General features: G+C 43.2%; 1 pseudogene; it reads right to left on the reverse strand.

The window, feature by feature from the left end:
- Positions 1-231: 231 nt before the first annotated feature.
- Positions 232-5,329, reverse strand: LOC121677153 (annotated as a pseudogene).
- Positions 5,330-5,952: the final 623 nt, after the last annotated feature.

Genomic DNA, 5,952 nt, shown 5'->3' on the forward strand with positions numbered 1-5,952 from the left:
TACACCTAACATGATATACCTCTCCTTTGTATAAGCACAAATACATTATAAATTTAGAATAGGTGACAATGTCCCTTTGGGGATATTCCTTTAGTATCTGAAATTTAAGTATGATAACCATTGGTATTCTCATAATTGATGTTATATTACATGATAAATGAATTGAGGAAAGAAAACACAAATATCCATACAAATGCATTTTTACAAATACAATAGAAGTGCTCTTGTCAACTATAATCCTTGTTTCTGTAATTTGTCACATAGCCTTAGCTGGTATTAAAGACTACCTTCCTCTACTACCTGTTCTGTATTTCCTCCAACCTCTTCAAGAACCTTTGCAGGTTCTTGGCTCTTGTCTTGGAGGACTGACCCATGTCTTCATTCTGAAGGGTCTCTGTCCTTGGTCGTCCTATTGAGTGTTATAGTTTCCCATTGACTTTAGCCACAAGAGATGGTAGCATCAAGAGATACCCTAAAGGGTTTCCTGCACTCCATATATAATTTTCTTACCTCCACGAGAGAAAACTAATCTAATTTCCCCATAGTAATCTGAATCAATCACCCCCTCTGAACACTGCTACTCCTTTCTTAGCCTGTTCATTTAGGGGCTTCAGAAACCTAAGGTGGCCAGGGGTAAGCTGGCTTCCAGTTCAATGGACTGTTTGTTGCAGTTCCTGGCAAGAGTGTTCCCTGCTTTGTAATTAAAACTTCTAGGTCAGTAGAACTTAGGGCTGTGGGAGCAGGAAGAAAAGAACTTTGTGGGGTCTCTAGGGGTAATAGTGAGTGGAACTATTCTCTCTTCCACCCGCTGATTCCTGGACCTGTGGATTTCGACTGTGGGAGAAACTGTACCATATACTGGATGTTGATTCAAAGCAAATACTGCCTTCTGAAGAACTCTATCCCAGTCCTTCAGGCTGATTGACACTAATTACCTAATTGACACTGTAACTGTGTCTTCAAAAGGCCATTACATCTTTCTTTCAGGCCAGCTGCGTCAGAATGACGGGGAACAGGATGAGACTAGCAGATTCCATGATTGCGTGCCCACCGTTGTATGGTGGATTGAGCTCCTTGGCTGGAAGCAATACCGTGTAGAAGAGCATGGTGGTGGATAAGGCATTCTACAAGTCCACAAATGGTGGTTTTGTCAGAGGCACTTCTTTCAGGAAAGCCAAATCCATAACCAGAATAAGTATCTACTGCAGTAAGAACAAAGTGCTATTCTCTCCACACAGAAAGCAGTCCAAGGTAGTTAACCTGTTACCAGGTTACTGGCTGGTCACCCTGGGGGATGGTATAATACCTGCGGCTCAGTGTTGGTCTCTGCTGTGCACAGATCTCAGCAGAAGCTGTAGCCAGGTAACCCTGGGTGGATAGGAGCCCACACATAATCCCCATCTCTGTTACCATGGATACTTTGTTTATGGGTCCATCGGGCAATGACAGGAAGATCTGGGGCAAGAGGCTATCTACTTGAACTTCTCAGCTGAAGTCATCTTTTGATGAACATTTACATGGGACACAATTATCTTCACATCCTTCACCCATCTGGAGAGATCTGGCCACATCCCCCTTCCCCGGATAGACCTTTCTCACCAATTTTCTGATCTTGCTCTTTCCGAGTCCCTGACTATCCAGCGAACTCATTAGCTACAGCCCATGAAACAGTGAACAACCACACATCTGACCATTTCTCCTTCCAAACGAAATATATGACCATGTGTAATGCCCGAAGCTCTGCCAGATGTGAAGGTTTCCCTTCACCAGTGTCTTCCAGGGCTGTCCCTGAAAGGGGTTGCAATGTACAGCTGTTCACTTCTGGGTGTGCCTGCACAGCATGCAGAAACATCAGCAAACCAAGCCCTAGTCTTCTCTTCCTCAACCAATCAATCACAGGGCACACCAAATGTGGCTATAGCTTCATACTAGGCAGCAGATGGCATTGTAACAGGAGTAGAAGCCATAGGCATTTGGGCAAGTTCTTTGTGGAACTCGCTCATGGCTTCAGAACCGGCTCGGGCCTGATGTTGTGTATACCATTTCCACTTGACAATAGACTGCTGCTGTGCATATCCCACTTTAGGACTTGGTGGGCCCGACAACACCCAGCTCATGATGGGAAGTTCAGGCAGCCTGGAAACGCGGTGGCCCATTGTCAAATGTTCAGTTCCCACTAAAGGCCCCATAGTAGACCAAGAGCTGTCTTCTGAAGGAGAATGGTTGTTTGTAGATGCTGGTAGAGCCTTGCTTCAAAATCCCAAAGGTCTATTCTGTGAGTCACCTGTAGGAGCCTACCAAAGGCTCCAAACAGCATCCCTATTTGCCACTGCCACTTCAAGGACCACCATGTCTACTGGATCATTTTGTCCAAGTGGCAGAGCAGCCTGCACAGGAGCCTGAACCTGTTGAAGAGCCTCCTCCTGTTTCAGGCTCCACACCAAGCTAGCAGCTTTCTGAGTCACTTGGTAAATGGGCCAGAATAGCACATCCAAGTAAGGAATGTGCTGTCTCCAGAATCCAAATAGGCCTAGTAAAGGTGCTTCTCTCTTGATGGTGGGAGGGGCCAGGTACAATCACCTTTCCTTCACCTTAGAAACAATATCTCTTCATGCTCCACACCTCTGGACTCCTAAGAATTTCAATGAGGTTGAAGAGCCACGAATTGTGGTTGGATTTATTTCCCATCCTCTGACATGCTTATGTGTTACCAGTGAGTTCACGGTGGTTGCCACCTCTTGCTCACTTTTCCAATAAGCACAGTGTTGTTAATACAGTGCATCAGTGTAATATTTTATAGAAGAGACAATCAAATTGCTTCTTGTTTATGGACAGGTGCTGAGAAGAAAGCATTTTCTAGGTCAATAGCTGCATACCATGTCACTCCCTGATTGGGTTTTCAGTCGTCAACTGTCATTCTCCATGATCCCCATGTCTTCTGCACTGGCCAGAGAGGAGAGTTAGTGGGAGATGTGGTAGGACTACAACTCTTGTACCATCACTTGATGGTGGCACTAATTTCTGTAATTCCTTCAAGGATGCGATACTGCTTTAGAACCACAATTTTCCTCGGCAGAGACAACTCTAAAAACTTCCATTTAGTCTTTCTAATATAAAAGTCCTCATTTCATAGGTCAGGGAACTAGTGTGAGAATTCTGCCAACTTCTAAGTACATGTATCTCAATTATACATTCTCGAACTGGGAGAATCATCACAGAATAAGTTTGGGGACCCACTGGACCTATTCTGAGTCAGACTTCAGACAAAACTCAAGCCCCTACTATAAATGGAGGGCCATAATATTTCTTGGAATCTCCCAGAATCAGCATCAAGTCAGAACCAGTGTCCAATAGACCCTGGAAAGTCTGATTGTTTCCTTTCCCCCAGTGTACAGTTCCTCTTGTTAAATAAAGGACCTAGGTCACTCTGAGAAAGGACTGGAGAAAGACTAACAATCAAACTTTTAGGTGGTTTATGAAGGTCCTTCCTCAGGGGAACCTGGCTGTCTCTTCATTCCAGGGGTTCTGGATCTACAAGACTCAAGTCTGGAAACTGATTCATGGACCGAAATTCCCCTCTGCCATAATCCATTATAGCCTCCCTTTCATTTGCTTGAGAACTTTTTCCACTTATATAAATCAAATAAAAATTCAGTGGACTTCTTATCTATTTCATGCCTGGAAACACCATGATTGATTAGCCAATACCAAAGGTCCATACGAGTCATGTCCCCATTAAATTCACTTTGCCCGTGCTGACCATTATAGGTTAGGCCATTATGAACATGGCTTTGTCTGTGCTGCCCATTATGATGACTTCAATCGCTTTGCCTTTGACAATTCAGTACCCCCACATGGCTCCTGCTACTTCAGGAGCCAGTTGAGCCCACTGCATTTAGTTCATCCCACTGAGCAACAGTGTCTTCAACCTTAGGTCTGGCACAGGAGAATGGCAACAAAAACTCTTCAAATGTGCAAGTGCCGGTTCACTTTTATTTGTCTTATAGGATTAGTGAAGGGTATGTCTTCTAGGTCTTCCCACTGTGGAGCATTAGGTTTTACACAGCACACCCACTGAAGTATTGCAGTTTCCCCAAGCCTTAGAACCCCTTCACCAACACTAACACAAGGGCTGTCAAGAATATCCAGCTCCTTCTCAGTAGATCATCTTTTGTCAAACACTTCGGGCAACCATTCAAACAACCTTTTGACACCTTTGTATAACTGTGTGAGTTTCCATATTAAACCCAGAATCTCCACTCAGAGGGCCCATGTCCATAAACTCAACTTGATCAAATTTTATGTTCCTTCTACCATTATCCCACACCCTTCAAATCCATTCCTACCCATGTTCCCCAGACTTCTGTTTGAATGAGTTAGAAAAGTTACACTCTTTAGTAGTGAAGAACACATTCTTTTGGACTACACTTTCTACCTCCCCTGTAGGAGCCTGCTTTGCCTTAAGTCTGGTTATGGGTCTAGAGGCAGCTATCAGTGGGCCTGAGAGACAGCAGTGCTGTCTTGCCTGGCGTTTCCTTCAAAGGAAGTCACTGCTGGTTTAGCAAACAATGAAGGATTGATTTCTCCAGTCAAAGGTGAAAGACAATACTTAAAAGGATGAGTCGAGGAGACTACTTTGTTGGGTGAGATAAACCCTTGAGAATCTAAGGGTTTTAAGTTCTCAGCTTCAGAGGGGTTCTTATACACACATCCATCCTAAGTTACAGGGTCCTGTTCTTTACTAATTTAATGTCCATTAACCATGCACACCCTTTAAGGCTGGGACTTAAATTTTCCCTGTAATTCAGTCAATCATATAATAATGGCTTCAGTTTGATTTTCAGCAGCTATGTTTTTCAGCTCTGTGTATGTTGGAGAGAAGGTTTTCTTTCAGGGCACACTTAGAAACCTTTGGATTGTTTATATGCATCTGGAGCTAGGCATTTTCATCACCAAGTTCATTGTTCTCCTAATTACATACAGATTCTGAGATGCGTGAAATTGGTTAATTTTATCACAGGGCTCATATCTATCCTTTGTCTATTTATCCAGAGATGCTAAGAACAATCAACCAGCATCATCATTTTTCTTATTTTTCTCCAAACTGTCTAAAGTTTCATACACAGGGTCACCAAATCCATTGCTCCTTACAGTTGGTGAATCAGGATGATCAAATGTATCGATCTCTCTGAGTTTGAAATATAGTTCACATCATGGGCTTTTGGAGTTCTTTGAGTTCCCAGGAGATGATCCAGTAACTGGTGAGGCTTTGGTAACTGTACGTGTTGGCAAAATTGAAAGGTCTGTTGCAGATATTTGAAAGATTCATCCTTATACTTCTGTTGCTCTAGAACCACATCTGTAATAGGCAGTGTCTCACCTGGTCTTCACTATATGCTGGAATCTTGAAGAAGGAGGATCTAATGCCAGTGAAGGAATGAACTTGCTAGCAAGGCAACAATAAGTAGGCAAAGAGCAAAAGCTCCCTTCTTCCATGAATTTATATAGGCTTCCAGAAAAAGGTTAAAGGTCTGTATCTTCCTGCCCCAAGGTCTGGATTAGAGGCGTATCTTTTCCCAGATGGAAAGATCTGGATTAAAGATCTTTCTACTGTCTTCGCACTTCAAAGATCCATATTAGAAATAGATTAATTCAGATTAAGCCTGATGATGATGATGATGATGATGATAATGATAGAAATACCTTACAGGTGTGCAACTTAAGAAAAAAAAACCCTCACAGGTGTGCCCTCCAATTATTGACTTTAGTTCCAGATGTAGTCAAGCTGAAAAGCAAGAATAGCCATCACACATACCTACCTCAGAGTAAAGGACTAGATGCTAGAATGGAGGAAGACTTCCCAAAATGGTGGGTGGGCTAGGGGGTCATTGTAGAGAGAAGTGAGGGGGCTGCATTTGGGCTGAGGTTGAAGAGGGCCCTAGACTTGGAATG

This window comes from Arvicola amphibius, chromosome 4 (assembly GCF_903992535.2).
Source record: "Arvicola amphibius chromosome 4, mArvAmp1.2, whole genome shotgun sequence".
Lineage (NCBI taxonomy): Eukaryota > Metazoa > Chordata > Mammalia > Rodentia > Cricetidae > Arvicola > Arvicola amphibius.